This window comes from Mustela lutreola, chromosome 4, assembly GCF_030435805.1.
Source record: "Mustela lutreola isolate mMusLut2 chromosome 4, mMusLut2.pri, whole genome shotgun sequence".
Lineage (NCBI taxonomy): Eukaryota > Metazoa > Chordata > Mammalia > Carnivora > Mustelidae > Mustela > Mustela lutreola.
Genome location: NC_081293.1, coordinates 188,970,945 through 188,984,727, shown reverse-complemented (window position 1 = coordinate 188,984,727; position 13,783 = coordinate 188,970,945). Strand labels below are relative to the sequence as shown.

General features: G+C 45.1%; 1 protein-coding gene across 9 annotated transcripts in view; it reads left to right on the top strand.

The window, feature by feature from the left end:
• The first annotated feature begins 4,412 nt into the window (after positions 1–4,412).
• SLC37A3 (solute carrier family 37 member 3) overlaps positions 4,413–13,783 on the top strand; it is a 49,465-nt gene continuing 40,094 nt past the window's right edge. Inside the window, exons 1-3 of one of the 9 annotated variants that reach the window (XM_059172027.1) lie at positions 4,422–4,550; positions 10,627–10,724; positions 10,933–11,074. The gene's annotated coding sequence lies outside the window, so the exon portion shown is untranslated. Of the gene's footprint in view, positions 4,610–10,626; positions 10,725–10,932; positions 11,075–13,403; positions 13,526–13,783 lie in introns of those variants that run through there. The other 8 variants (XM_059172018.1, XM_059172021.1, XM_059172024.1 and 5 more) reach the window with 8 other exon arrangements.

Genomic DNA, 13,783 nt, shown 5'->3' with positions numbered 1-13,783 from the left:
GCAAAACGGAAACATCGGGTTGATAAAATATTTAAACTGGTATTGTGTTTTCAAACTGTGGGCTGAGACCTGTTAATGAGTCATAAAATCCATTTTTGTGGGTGGCAACCAGCATTTTTTTCTTAAAGGCTCCATGCTGGGGCGCCTGGGTGGCTCGGTTGGTTGAACGACTGCCTTTGGCTCAGGTCATGATCCCGGAGTCCCGGGATCAAGTCCTGAATTGGGCTCCCAGCTTCATGGGGAGTCTGCTTCTCCTTCTGACCTTCTCCCCTCTCATGCTCTCTCACTCTCTCTCTCAAATAAATAAATGACATCATTTAAAATAAAAAAATATATTTAAAGGCTCCATGCCCAGCATGGGTCCTTAACTCATGACCCTGAGCCTGAAAGTCAGTATTCTCTGCCTACTGAGCCAGCCAGGTGGCCCGCAACCAGCATTTTTACAGAGTTAAAATAGGACAAAATTTCAGAAGGTATCTCCAGCAGTGGGGCTAAGTGGTGTTTTGTACACTGTTTGGGTCAGGCGTGTCCAGGCATGGATGTCCCACGTGATGTAAAATGTATCTCTTACTGTGGGTTGAGTCTAAAAACATCGTGAAGCCCTGAGAGTTTTCCAAGAGCATTTCTTCCAATGATTCCTTCAGAAAACCTGTAAGTTATAATTTATCTTACCTCATATTCCGTTTACACATCACTTTTCAGGAACCTCTCTCTGGAGTCATAAACCCAGTGCTGGCAGGTACAGCACGAAAACAAAGGCACTGCCAAGGTCGTCACTGCCTGTCATTACTTGGAGAGCCACAGGCAGAGGTCCACCAGTGGAAAAAGATGGACAGGTCAAGATCCACTGCCCTGTATGGGCGGGAGGCAGGAAATAAAACCCACTGGACGCTCATGTCAGTGAGGCTGGGTGTCAAAATGGTTTCTTCTTCTGGTAATGGTTACTGGAGAAGGAAAAATAAAAGTCAGCTGACTCGGCCCCAGTACTTGGAGATCATCTAGAAGTAGAAATCAAATAGTAAAATGTCTAGGGCACCTGGGTCGTTCAGTCCATGAAGCCTCTGCCTTTGGCTCAGGTCATGATCTCAGGGGCCTAGGATCGAGCTCTGTAGGCTCCCTGCTCTCCCTCTACCCCCTGCCATGTTCTCCTTCTCTCTTTCTCACGAATAAATAAATAAATAAAACCTTAAAAAAATAAAACAGTAAAATGTCTGTCTGGTTATGGAGATTGAGAGAGAGATTCTGACCTCCTCCACCAGACCCTCTCCACCAACATGACGTTGAGTGCAGAGAGCATGGTGTGGGTTTCCTGACCTGCGTGGTAGTGACATAAGTTGTATACTTATTTTATTTTATTTTTAAAAAAGATATTATTTATTTACTTGAGAGAGTGAGAGAGAGAGAGAGAGAGGGAGAGCATGAGCCGGGGAAGAGACACAGGGAGAGGGAGGAACAGATTCCCCACTGAGTAATGTGTCCCCCAGGACCCTGGGATCATGATCTGAGCTGAAGGCAGACACTTAACCAACTGAGCAACCCCGGCGCCCCTATACTTATTTTATTCACACCCTCTCTGCACACACATACATATACATACACATCTGTACATGCAAACAGATGTTTCACAATAGGTACACGTTACCATTTTAGCCTTTTTTTTTTTTTTTTTTGAGAGAGAGTTCGAGCTGGTGTGGGGAGGGGCAGAGAGGGAGAGAATTTTTTTTTAACAAATTTTTAAAATTTTTAAATTAACATATAATGTATTATTAGCCCCAGGAGTACAGGTCTGTGAATCACTGGGTTTACACACTTCACAGCACTCACCATAGCACATACCTTCCTCAATGTCCATAACCCCACCACCCTCTCCCTACCCCTCTACCCCCAGCAACCCTTTGTTTTGTGAGATTAAGAGTCTCTTATGGTTTGTCTCCCTCCCGATCCCATCTTGTTTCATTGATTCTTCTCCTACCCCCCAAATGCCCCATGTTACATCTCCACTTCCTCATATCAGGGATATCATATGATAGTTGTCTTTCTCCGATTGACTTATTTCGCTAAGCCTAATACCAGAGGGAGAGAATCATAAGCAGACTCTGTGCTGAGTGATGGACACTTGGCTCAGTCTCACTACCCTGAGATCACCAGCTGAGCCAGAATCAAGAGTCAGATGCTTAACCGACTGAACCCACCCAGGTGCCCCCATTTTAGCCATTTATAAGTGTTCTGTTCAACGACATTAAATATATTCACAGCGTTGTGCAACCATCATTGCTACCCAGCTCCAGGACTCTTACGTCACCATGAAACTCGACTCATTAGACAATAACTCCCATTTCTCTTCCCCCTCAGCCTCTTGTAACCATGATCCGACTTTCTCTCCCTATGAATTTGATTACTCTAGGTACTTCATGTAAATGGAATCATACAATATTTGTCCTTTTGTGACTGGTTTATTTCATTTAGCATAATGCTTTCAAGTTCATTTATGGTGTAGCATGTGTCAGAATTTCATTCCTTTTAAAGGCTGAATAATATTCCAACACGTATATGTGGATTTTGTTAAGTAATCTCTACACCCAATATGGGGCTCGAACTCACTGCCCCAAGATCAAGAGTTGTACACTTCACCAACTGAGCCATCCAGGGACTCCTCCACATTGTATTTTTTTAAATAAAAGTGAACTGGCTGGGGTGCCTGGGTGGCTCAATGGGTTAAAGCCTCTGCCTTTGGCTCAGGTTATGAAACCAGGGTCCTGGGATCGAGCCCCACATCGGGTTCTCTGCTCAGCATGGAGCCTGCTTCCCTTCCTCTCTCTCTGCCTGCCTCTCTGCCTACTTGTGATCTCTGTCAAATAAATAAATAAAATATTTTTTAAAAAAGTGAACTGGCTGGTTTGGTTTTGTTCAACCTGACATCACATTTTCCCAGTCACACTCTCCAACGGCTGGAAACAGAACTACAATTGCATTGTGTAAAGGCAAACAAAGTGAAAATAAGAGGTTTGATTTTCCCTTAGAATGAAGGGAAGAGAAAAACTAAGGAAGAACTCCCACCTCCATCCTGCTTTTTTTTTCTTTTTTTTCTTTAACAATTTCTTTATTGATCCCTTTCAAATAGACGAATAGCTTCATAATGGCTAAATAATCTTTTGTCAGTCTACAATCAGGAGCCTTTCCAGGACCCGGGAGCCATATTTTGAAATAAACATCCCAGGAGTGCTCCAGTTTGCCAGTTCCCAGGGTGGCTAAAAGCCTAACTTCCCTGGGCGCCTTCCTCCAATTTGTAACACTATCTCTTATCCTAAAGATACAAGAGCTTTGTTTCTCCTTTGGATAAGCCAACCTAAGCAGTCTCCCCAGTTACCACGATAAAGTTAGGACCAACTATATGTAACAAAATGTCCTGTCAAGTCATCTTGTTTGGGGACTGGTGATTGTTTATCCTGAGAACACACATGTAAGGGAATATCTGCTTGGCTGTATATGCGGGAGATTCCTTTGTCTTTTTGCAATCTGTTTGTTCATTGTTCGCCATGAGTGTTACATTTCTGGTTTAATGCTTACCCAGGAGTAAACCCATTTTCTTTCTCTGCTCTCTTTATGGAGAGGTTTTCTGGGTTGGGAGATTTTTTTTTTTTTTTTTTTTTTTTTAAAGTTGTACTTCCCCAAGCATTGAAAGAGAGCCCAGGAGGGCGGTAGACTCCACTTTTAAGTCCTGTGTTCTAAGGCCTTTGAATTTTTTGAGAGGCTATCAGGATCTTCACATTCATCTGTTTGTCTGGGTTGGTGGGGTGGAGTGCAGAATGGTGAACGATACTGGCAGATTACAGGGGCCACTGCATTTAATTAATTTAAACAAAGATCTAAAGCTTATGCCCTTATGGCTGGCTGGTCAGTAGCAAACTTAGCAGAATGTTCCTTTTTTATTTTATTTTTTTTTAAGATTTTATTTATTTATTTGACAGAGAGAGGTCGCAAGTAGGCAGGGAGGCAGGCAGAGAGAGAGGAGGAGGAGGAGGAGGAGGAGGAGGAGGAGGAACAGGCTCCCTGTGGAGCAGAGAACCTGATGCCAACCTGGATCCCAGAACCCTGAGACCAGGGCCCAAGCCGAAGGCAGAGGCTCAACCCACCGAGCCACGCAGGCGCCCCAGCAACATGTTATTTATTATAAAAAGAAAGAGCAGAGTAAAGCTTTCCTGAAAAAAGATGACCTAGATAGCTGTTCTCTCCAGATTATATCTTATCTCTCACTGCCATTTTCCAGTTTAGGCTCTTGGCCACCGTCCCCTGCCCCAGCCCGGCAGCCAGGTTCACCGAGGCCGCAGTGCTCCCTCTCCCTCCGCCTCCCCCAGCTACCCCGGCGGCCCGCAGGTGAGGCCGCGGTCGGACTACAGCTCCCAGCATGCCTTGGAGACGGGCGGGTCACGTGAGCGTCCGGAAACCCTGGCCGCCAAGCGACGGGTGAGGTGGCGACGCGGGCGAGGGGCTACGGGCAGCGGAGCGAGCGGGCCGGTGGGCCGCAGCACGACGACTGCAGCGGCTCTCGGGTGCGCTAGCCCGGGCGCGCGGGGGGGCCGACCGAGGAGGGGCCGGAGCCCGGCTTGGGGTGAGGTGTGGGGGCGCCGCCCGCGAGGGCGGTCCGGGGGGCTTCCATGGAGGGGAGGGCGACGACGCGGAGATGCGGCGGGAGCGGCCGGTGGGTGTGGCGCCGTGGGCTGGGCGGGCGGGCAGCCGCTCCCGCCGCTTCCCGGGGTCGTCCCTCGGTGCGGGGTGTGCGGGGCCGGGCCGGGCGGGCGAGGACCGCAGCGGGAGGCGAGCGGGAGGAACGCGGAGGGCCTTCGGGAAGAGTCGGGAACGGGCCGCGCCACGAGGGCTCCCGTGCGGGAGCAGGGCTGTCGGTCAGAGCCGGGGAAGGGAGGCTTTTCAGGTAGGGGGGGAAGGGAGGCTTTTGGGATAAAACGCGCGGAGGCCAGAGGGCTTAGAAGGATCTTAGTGGAGTTTCGTGTTCTGGCAACTGCTGTGGCCTCAGTCAAGGAATTTGACCACATTCCTTGGTCACATTACTTATTCGTCATTCTCCCAGTATTCTTACTTGCAGAATGTGGTCTGTTTATTCTCACTTTTGGCAGGGGATAATGGGAACGCGTCCACAGGGTTTTTAGCGTTTCCTGAAATATAAGATGGTAGGTGAGCTCATAAATGTTTATAGGGAGAAGAGTATGTTCCTGGGGTGACGGAAATCTGAATCTTAATTGCTCCCTTTCTTCAGTGTCTTGGTGCTGGATATGTCTTTGCCATTTGGTGGATGTTTGCTGTGTGCCAGGCTCTGAACTAGGAACTGTCTGAACTTCTCTCGTGTAGTTCTTAAATGAGGGAGTTGAGGCCCATTGAAGGGTCTATGGTTCCAACTTGAATTTTAATGCCTTTTTGTGGGCTACACATGGCTTCACCTAGTATCATTCTTCTGTTAATCTTCTTCTTCTTTTTTTTTTTTTTTCAGTATGTTCAGTTAGCCAGTATATTTCTTTTTTTAAGGTTTTTGATTTGTTTGAAAACGAGTGTGAGAGCATGAGCAGGAGGAGGGGCAGAGGGTTGGGGAGAAGCAGACTCAACGTTGAGCAGGGGCCAGATGCAGACCTCCATCCCAGGACCCTGGGATCATGACCTGAGCCGAAGGTAGATGGTTGACTGACTGAGCCACCCAGGCGCCCCCTCTCTTGTTAATCTTTGATTTCCATCAGAAAATGACCTGAAACAGTACCTTTATAAAATTAAAGTGAGGGATGCCTGGGTGGCTCAGTCGGTTAAACGTCTCCCTTTAGCTCAGGTCATGATCTGGAGTCCCAGGATCAAGCCCAAGTTCCTCTGTCCGGCTCTGTGGTCAGCAGAGAGTCTGCTTCCCCTTCTGCCACTCAACCTGCTGGTGTGCATGCTTTCTCTCTCTCTCTCTCTCTCAAATAAATAAATAAAGTCAGTGCAATGTCTTGTTCTCTCTAGTTTTCAGGGTCGAGTGTATCATCACAGGTTGTGTTTTGTTCCTCTTCATCACAGACAAAATGAAATGTCACAGCACTGACCATTAACTGGAGTATAAGTCTTTGGCTAGGAGAGGACAGGTTTTTTTTTTTTTTTTTTTAAGATTTTATTTCTTTATTTGAGAGAGAGAGCGAGAGAGAACACAGTTGGGGCAGAGGGAGAGGGAGAAGCAAAGTCCATACTGAGCAGGGAGCCTGAGGTGGGACTTGATCCCAGGATCCTGGAATTATGACCTGAGCTAAAGGCAGATGCTTACCCAACTGAGCCACCCAGGCACCCAGATTTTTTTTAAAATACAACCTATCCCCCTGTGTGGATCTCAGACTCATACCCCAAGATCAAGGGTTGCATGTTGAACCTATTGAACCAGCCAGGTGCTCCAAGAGGGAAAGATTTGTATCTTAGAAACTTCTTGTCTTTGGAATATGTTTAAAATGTAGGAAGAATGTAGTTTTAGGAACCCTAGAATAAGACAAGAAAATTTTACAGGTAAAGGTTAAGTACTTTACATATGTGGCAATGCAACAATTTAAGAAGAGAGAAAAATTACAGAAGACTTCAGTTTTGAGTAAAAGGGTTCAGGTAGTACAAGTAAATGGCATCAAATCAGATAATGTGGGATGAAAAGGATATTTGCATAAGTGTCAAGCACTGAGGTGCTAAATTACAACATACGCAGTACTCTCAAAATAGCGAAACTCAACTATATGTTTAATACTCTTCCAGCTGCCTTTCTATATTTCAGTACACATAATCTTTTTCCTTTGCAAATATAAAAACTGAAATCTGAGAAGTAAGTCGTTGCCTATCTAATGTGCTACACCTTGAGTAATAGGGGTTACACTGTTACTGATAAAGTGTGGGTTTGGGTTTTTTTGTTTCCATTCTGAATTTATACCTCTAAGCTTAAGGTGAGCTATTTCTGATTACTATGTTTTACCCAACTTGGGATATTTTAACCTTTTTTTTTTTTAAATACAGTATAGCATAGAGACCAGGGTCAGGTCTGGGTTTGAATGCTAGCTTCGTCTAATGAGAGATACTACTTTAGGGGCACCTGGGTGGCTCAGTGGGTTAAGCCTCTGCCTTCAGCTCAGGTCATGATCCCAGGGTCCTGGGATCGAGCCCCACATTGAGCTCTCTGCTTGGCAGGGAGCCTGCTTCTCCCTCTTTCTCTGCCTGCCTCTCTGCCTAGTTGTGATCTCTGTCTATCAAATAAATAAATAAAATCTTTTTTAAAAATTAAAAAAAAAAAAGAGATACTACTTTATAAAATCTGTTTTCTCATCTCCAAGATGTGAGAACTATATGTTCTAGTTCAGGGCAAGTACCTAGCACAGTGCCTGGCACTTTGAAACTGTTCATTGTTGGTTATGGTCAAAGGATTCATTCATTCACAAAATCTTTATTGATGCTTCTTCTTCTTTTTTTAAAGATTTTATTTATTTATTTGACGGAGAGAGAGATCACAAGCAGGCAGAGAGGCAGGCAGAGAGAGAGGGAGAAGCAGGCTCCTTGCTGAGCAGAGAGCCTGATAAGGGGCTCGATCCCAGGACCCTGAGATCATGACCCCAGCCAAAGGCAGAAGCTTAACCCACTGAGCCACCCAGGTGCCCCTTTATTGATGCTTCTAAAAGCATCAGTTGATACAGGGTGCTGGAGATACAGCTGTGGACTTAAGACAGATGAGTTCACTGCTTTTGGGGAGCTTATAGACGAACAGTACATATGTAAACAGTTAAATGGGAATAATTCGATTGGTAGCAATGCTATGAAGGGAAGAAACAGAGACAGAGATGAGAGAGGTCACTGAGTGACTGCCCCAAGCGTTGTAGAGAGAGGACCGTCAGGGCACACAATGAGGGAGATGACTTGAGGATGAGCCAAGAAAAGGAAAGAACAAGCCATTTGCAAGGAACCAGGGGAAGAGCATTTCAGGCAGTGGAACAGCAAATGCAAAGGCTCAAAGCAAGAAACGGCTCAGGGACAGGAGAAGAATTAGGTGTGGGGAGGTTGCCATGAATGGGGACGAGTGGTGCTGGCAAGGGTGGGGAGGAGGGTGGGCAAAGAGGAGGAAGGAAATGGGTTAGAGCCTCACCGTGTCCAAGAATGGCGGCTCCATCCTAGCAAAGGATTGGGAACCACCCAGATACCTGGTAGGAGATTGGAATGTGCTAACTCTGTAGGTGTGGATAAGGAGAGATCTCTAACTTCTGGTAAGTGAAGAAAAGAAAAAAGTGCAGAATAGTGCACGTAATATGCTCTTTTGTGGATGTGTAGGTCTGAGGGGCTCTGCCTGGAGTGTATGCACAGGGGTAGATTCTGTGAGGATGTAGGAGCACAGGGTGATGAGACCAGAGAGGGAGACATCACTGTATATACCTTTTGCTGTCTTTTGATTTTTCTGCCTTATGTACGTATAACCTATTGAAAATCAATAAAACAATAAAAAAAACTCTCAAAAAGCATTGCCTCAGGCAGTCTCCTCCTTCATCTCCAGCCTCCTTTTGCCAGCCACCACTGTCAGCTCCACTGTTCTCCCCCACCTTAACCTTCTTATTGTACACTGGAGGACTGGGGGTATTCAGGCTTTGAAGGCCATGGTAAAGAGTTTTGTATTTTTATCAGAGTCTTGGGAAGCCATCAATGTGTTTTGAGCAGAGGAATTAGAGCTGATTTATATTTTAAGATCTATTTCTGGAGGCGCCTGGGTGGCTCAGTCAGTTAAGCGTCTGCTTTGGGCTCAGGTCATGATCCCAGGGTCCTGGGATCGAGCCCCACATTAGCTCCCTGCTCAGTAGGGAGGCTGCTTCTCCCTCTCCCTCCCCTCCATCCCCCATCCCCCGCCCCGCTCCTGCTCTCTCTCTCTCAAATAAATAAAATCTTTAAAAAAAAAAATCTGTTTCTGGTTGATGTGTGGAGAATGAGTTGGGGGCAGGGTAGATGTAGAAATCGTGAAGGCCTGCAGGAGGCTGTTGCAGTAGGCTTGGTGGGCCGTACGGGTGGTTCATCTTGGTGGTGGCAATGGGGATAGAGAGAGGAGGACAGATCTGGGATGTATTTTAAGAGGTAATTAGAAGCGGGGTGGATGTGGAAGCTGAGAGAGAGAAGGAAAAGTGAAGGAAAAGTCCTGGTTACCTTGGGCCACTTGGAGGAATGGTGGTATCATTTAAGTTGGGAAATACTGGGGGAGGAATGTAGGTCTGGACGGAGGACACGAAGAATCTTGCTTCAGATCCATGGAGGCATATCAGGTGGACGGTTGGCTGTACTGTGGGGTCCACGTTAGAGCCCTGGTTCTGGTGGGGGGGGGGGTCATTGGCCGAAAGCCATCGTACGAGGTGAAGGAGAGAGAGGGATGCTGGAACTTTAAAGAGCGAAGTGTGAAATTGTCATCTTAGAGATTGAGTAAGCAGAATAATTGGGGAAGTGTAGACATGCTGGGCAGTGTTGCATGTTCTTTGAGGTTTGTGGTTTTGAATCTTTAAGTGAAAACAGCCTGCTTGTGTGATTTTTCTCTGGCAAAACTCAGCTACTTGGATGCAGGGAAGGAGGACAGAGGCAAGCAAGTAGGTGTGTGTGCACGCTATTGCACACACACGCACGCACACGCACGCACAGCCTGTGAGGGAGTTGTTAGATTCTAAGTTAGTGAAGATTGAAATGAGGACCAGAGGAGGATTATGGATACCGGGGGAATGGTGAGGTGACCGAGCTGGGAGCCTTGTCGAGGTAAAAGGACTCTTGAGTGGAAAGTGGGAGAGGGAAGGAATGACAGGTGTTTGCGGTCTAGTTTGGGGAGGTGACGTAGGCACTGGCTGGGTCTTGACCATGGAGGGGTTTTCAGTGTGGGGCAGAGGCAAAGATTGGTGGTGGAGAAGACAGGGGAGGTAGTGCTGAGCCACCTGGCTCTTGGGCTGGGACCGAGGCAGTGGTGGAAGGAAAGAGAAGGCAAGGGTCTGTGCCGGAAGGTCAGGAGGTGACAAGGCAGCAGCCAGTAGGGGGCCCTCTCCCTCCGAATCGCCCTTCCCGGCCAGCCTGAGTTCAGAGAAGCTGGAGTCCTCTGAGGAGGAAGAGTGACCATGAGAAGAAAGACGACTTCTCCTTGAGAGACCCTGGAGGAGGCAGGGTCATCTGGGGGTGGTCAGGAGTCGGAGGCAAATACCGCTCAGAGGAGGGTGACCATGTGGAGAAGTTCACTTGCCTCATATCTAGATTTCTAGAGAGCAAGATAAGAAGTTGGGGTGGGGTGAAGATTGGGTCAGGTCACATGGGCATGGGGGATGAGTTGCTTTGCACATGCCATCTCCTTTCCTGCCAGCCTTCCCCCCATCTTTCTAGCTGTGTCTCCCACAGTGTTCCCAATACATGACAACCTGAAGTCTTACTGATGTGGGGTTGGAATGGTCTCTGAATATCTATAGAAAGTGACAGTTTTGGAGGGCTTCATATCCCAAGACGTTGTTTGGTAAGGGGAGATTGCCTTCTGTCTGGACGTGTTACATGTGAAGCCATCTTTTATGTAACATTGATTACACAGTGTGGAGTGTTCATCCTGGAAAATATCTTGTATGCGTGATCTTCTAGGACTCCAAAAAGCTTCAATATGAATCAGATGAGTTAATGATTATCAGCTTGTTTTGAAAAGTGGAACATGGCTCAATGGTTCCAGATCCTTCTTGATGGTAAGGATCTTATTTTTAATAAGTTTTGTTTTTAAAAGCTAGTTCTTATTCCCATATGATAGTTGTATATTCAGTATCCATTAACTGAGAAAATACGAAATGGTAAGCTACTATGAATTTAGAAAAACTTAAATGGATTTTTTAAAAAATTATATCAGCATTTACTGACACTTGAAAAATGTTAGACATTTGTTCTCTCTGTATTTAGAGCAGGAATGAAAATGGTCTTCAGAAAGTAGGATATGCTTGGTGGATTCAGACTTGGCAGAAACTCTCAACACTTCCCCAGGGTCGCAGAGCTCACGGATGAGTAGAAACTACTTCTGTGATGCAGGGAATATAAGTGCAAGGTATTATTATTGTTATTAATTACTGTAATTACTTAGGACCAGATGCTATAATAGTATTAATTTTAAGTGGCTTTCTGCCAATAGCAGGTGAATATTTAAAACTATTTTCCCGGTGTACTTATTAAGTCCTTTCTCTCCTGTCACATTAGCTAAGGAAAAAGTGGTTTGTTTAGAAATGAAATCCAGATGGTCTCAAACAGCTTGGTAGTCGTGTAAAGTTATTAATGTAACTACACAACCTTGAAATACACAGCCATTATTGCCAGAGCAGTGCAATCCCAATCCAGTAGAGTGTACATTTTTGGAATTATTATTTTACCTGATAAATTACTGAACTTCATAAATCATATCCTTTCCTGAAGTACTCAGTACACTGTTTTGAGGTGTGAATGTGTTCAATTCATAGAGCTACAATTTCCATAAAGCTTTGAGTTGTTCCACTGGGGTTTCATGTTTAATTTAGGGGCTGGAGGTAAATTTAGCAGTGACACTAATAGCTCTCAGGTTTGTAACTTTCTGGAATTACAGACAGAGTTTATTTGTTATGTCTTGGAAGTGGAATTTTAATATCCTACTTGGCTCATTATATTGTGAACATTTTCAGGCAGAAAGAGTAAGTGAAATTAGCTACATTCTACTGGTGTGGGACTGATTAATCCTGGGCAGGTCAGTGGCTAAAATAATTATCTTACGTATATAATTACCTTACATACATTGTTTATTTTAATCTCCTAACTCTCAGAAGAGATACGCCATTTTATAGATGACCATCTGTGATTCATAAAGTTTGGCTTGACCAAGGGCTTATGGCCAGTAAGTGAAACAGCTGTAATGTTGATATAATTTTAACCACCTCAACTTTGTACCTTTTACCCAAAAGTTTCAGGAATGGCCTTTTGGCTGGGTCTTTGGGCATGTAAGGTTTGCCTATATCTACCAAGCTACTATGGCTAGTGAAAACATGAGTATAATGGCAGTTACAAGGAGCACGGCCTTGAAAGCAAAGCCCTGTGATTTGCCAGTTTTAATACTGGAAGTTCTTTTTTTTTTTTTTTTTTAAGGTTTTATTTCTTTATTTGACAGAGAGAGGGGGAAGCAGTCTCCCTGCCGAGCAAAGAGCCCGATGCAGGGCTCAATCCCAGGACCCTGAGATCATGACCTGAGCTGAAGGCAGAGGCTTAACCCACTGAGCCACCCAGATGCCCTTCAGTACTGGGAGTTCTTGAGTTTTTCTCCTGCCTTGACTATAGTAGTACACATAGCATACAGGTCATTTCATTAATTAATTTTTTTCCTAATATGCAAGTGAATTATAGGACTTTTCCAATGATGTTGATGTTTTCCCTTCTGATCGTAAAAGTAATACCCACCTTTATTGTAGACTTTTTAGGGAAGGGTATAGAAAATTAAAATTACCCATAATGTTGCTACCCAAAGAGAACTATTATATCCCCTATTTATTTGTAAATATTATGTAAACATAGAGTTGAATTGATTATGAGTTGTATCTTACTTTTTTTTGTAAGTAATCGACACCCAATGTGGGTCTTGAACTCATGACCCTGAGATCAAGAGTCCCATGCTCTACTGACTGAGCCGCCAGGCGCCCCATTTTCTTATGTGACATTTTCTCATGTCATTAAAAAGCCTTAATTTGTCATGTCAAATGATTATAAACTATTCAGCCATGTGGCTATACCATAATTTATTTACACATTCCGCTTTTCATTGCATCTTTAGGTTGTGCAGACTAATAATTGGAGGCATGAAGTTTAGATGCTTAGTTTGTCAGGGCAGTGCTCCTTTCAGAGAGGACCAAGGAGCACTGACAGGAAGTCGTGGAGACAGACGGGCTGGGAGTGGCCCTGCCTCTTTCCCCATTTCCTTATGACTGACACAAAGTTTATTTCTTTAATAGAAGAAAGCTCCTTTGACAAGCTGTGAAAACTACCTTTGTTTATAAACCTGAATGTACCTTGTATTTCTTTAGGAGTAGATCCCTGGAAATTGGATTTTTGTGTCAAAGGCTGTTGATGAACATGCTCAATTATCTTCCTGTAATACGTTTCACATCCCTTAGCAGCATACGAGAGTTCAGGAGTCATTAGACCTTGAACTACATTGGGCACAATCTTTTTTTAACTTTGCAAAAGTTTTCTTGCCTTAACCAAGCAAGTATGCCTTTCTTGTGTTACTGGTAAGATTGGAGCTTTCAGCCATTTCATTTCTTCTGAATTGCCTATTCGTTTCCTTTCCTCATTTTTCTGTCAGAATTAGAGATTCTCTCTCTCTCTTTTTTTTAAAGATTTTATTTATTTATTTGACACAGAGAGAGAAAGCAGGGGGAGCGGCAGGCTGAGGGAGAAGGAAGCCCAAGACGGAACTCCATCCCAGGACTCTGGGATTGTGACCCGAGGCGAAGGGAGATCCTAAACTGACTGAGCCACTCAGGTGCCCTCCTTTTCTTATTCTTTTAAGATTTTATTTTTATTTTTTTTTAAATTTATTTATTTATTTGACTGAGAGAGAGATCACAAGTAGGCAGAGAGACAGGCAGAGAGAGAGAGAGAAGGAAGCAGGCTCCCCGCTGAGCAGAGAGCCCGATGCAGGGCTCGATCCCAGGACCCTGGAATCATGACCTGAGCCGAAGGCAGAGGCTTTAACCCACTGAGCCACCCAGGCGCCCCTAAGATTTTATTTTTATGGTGC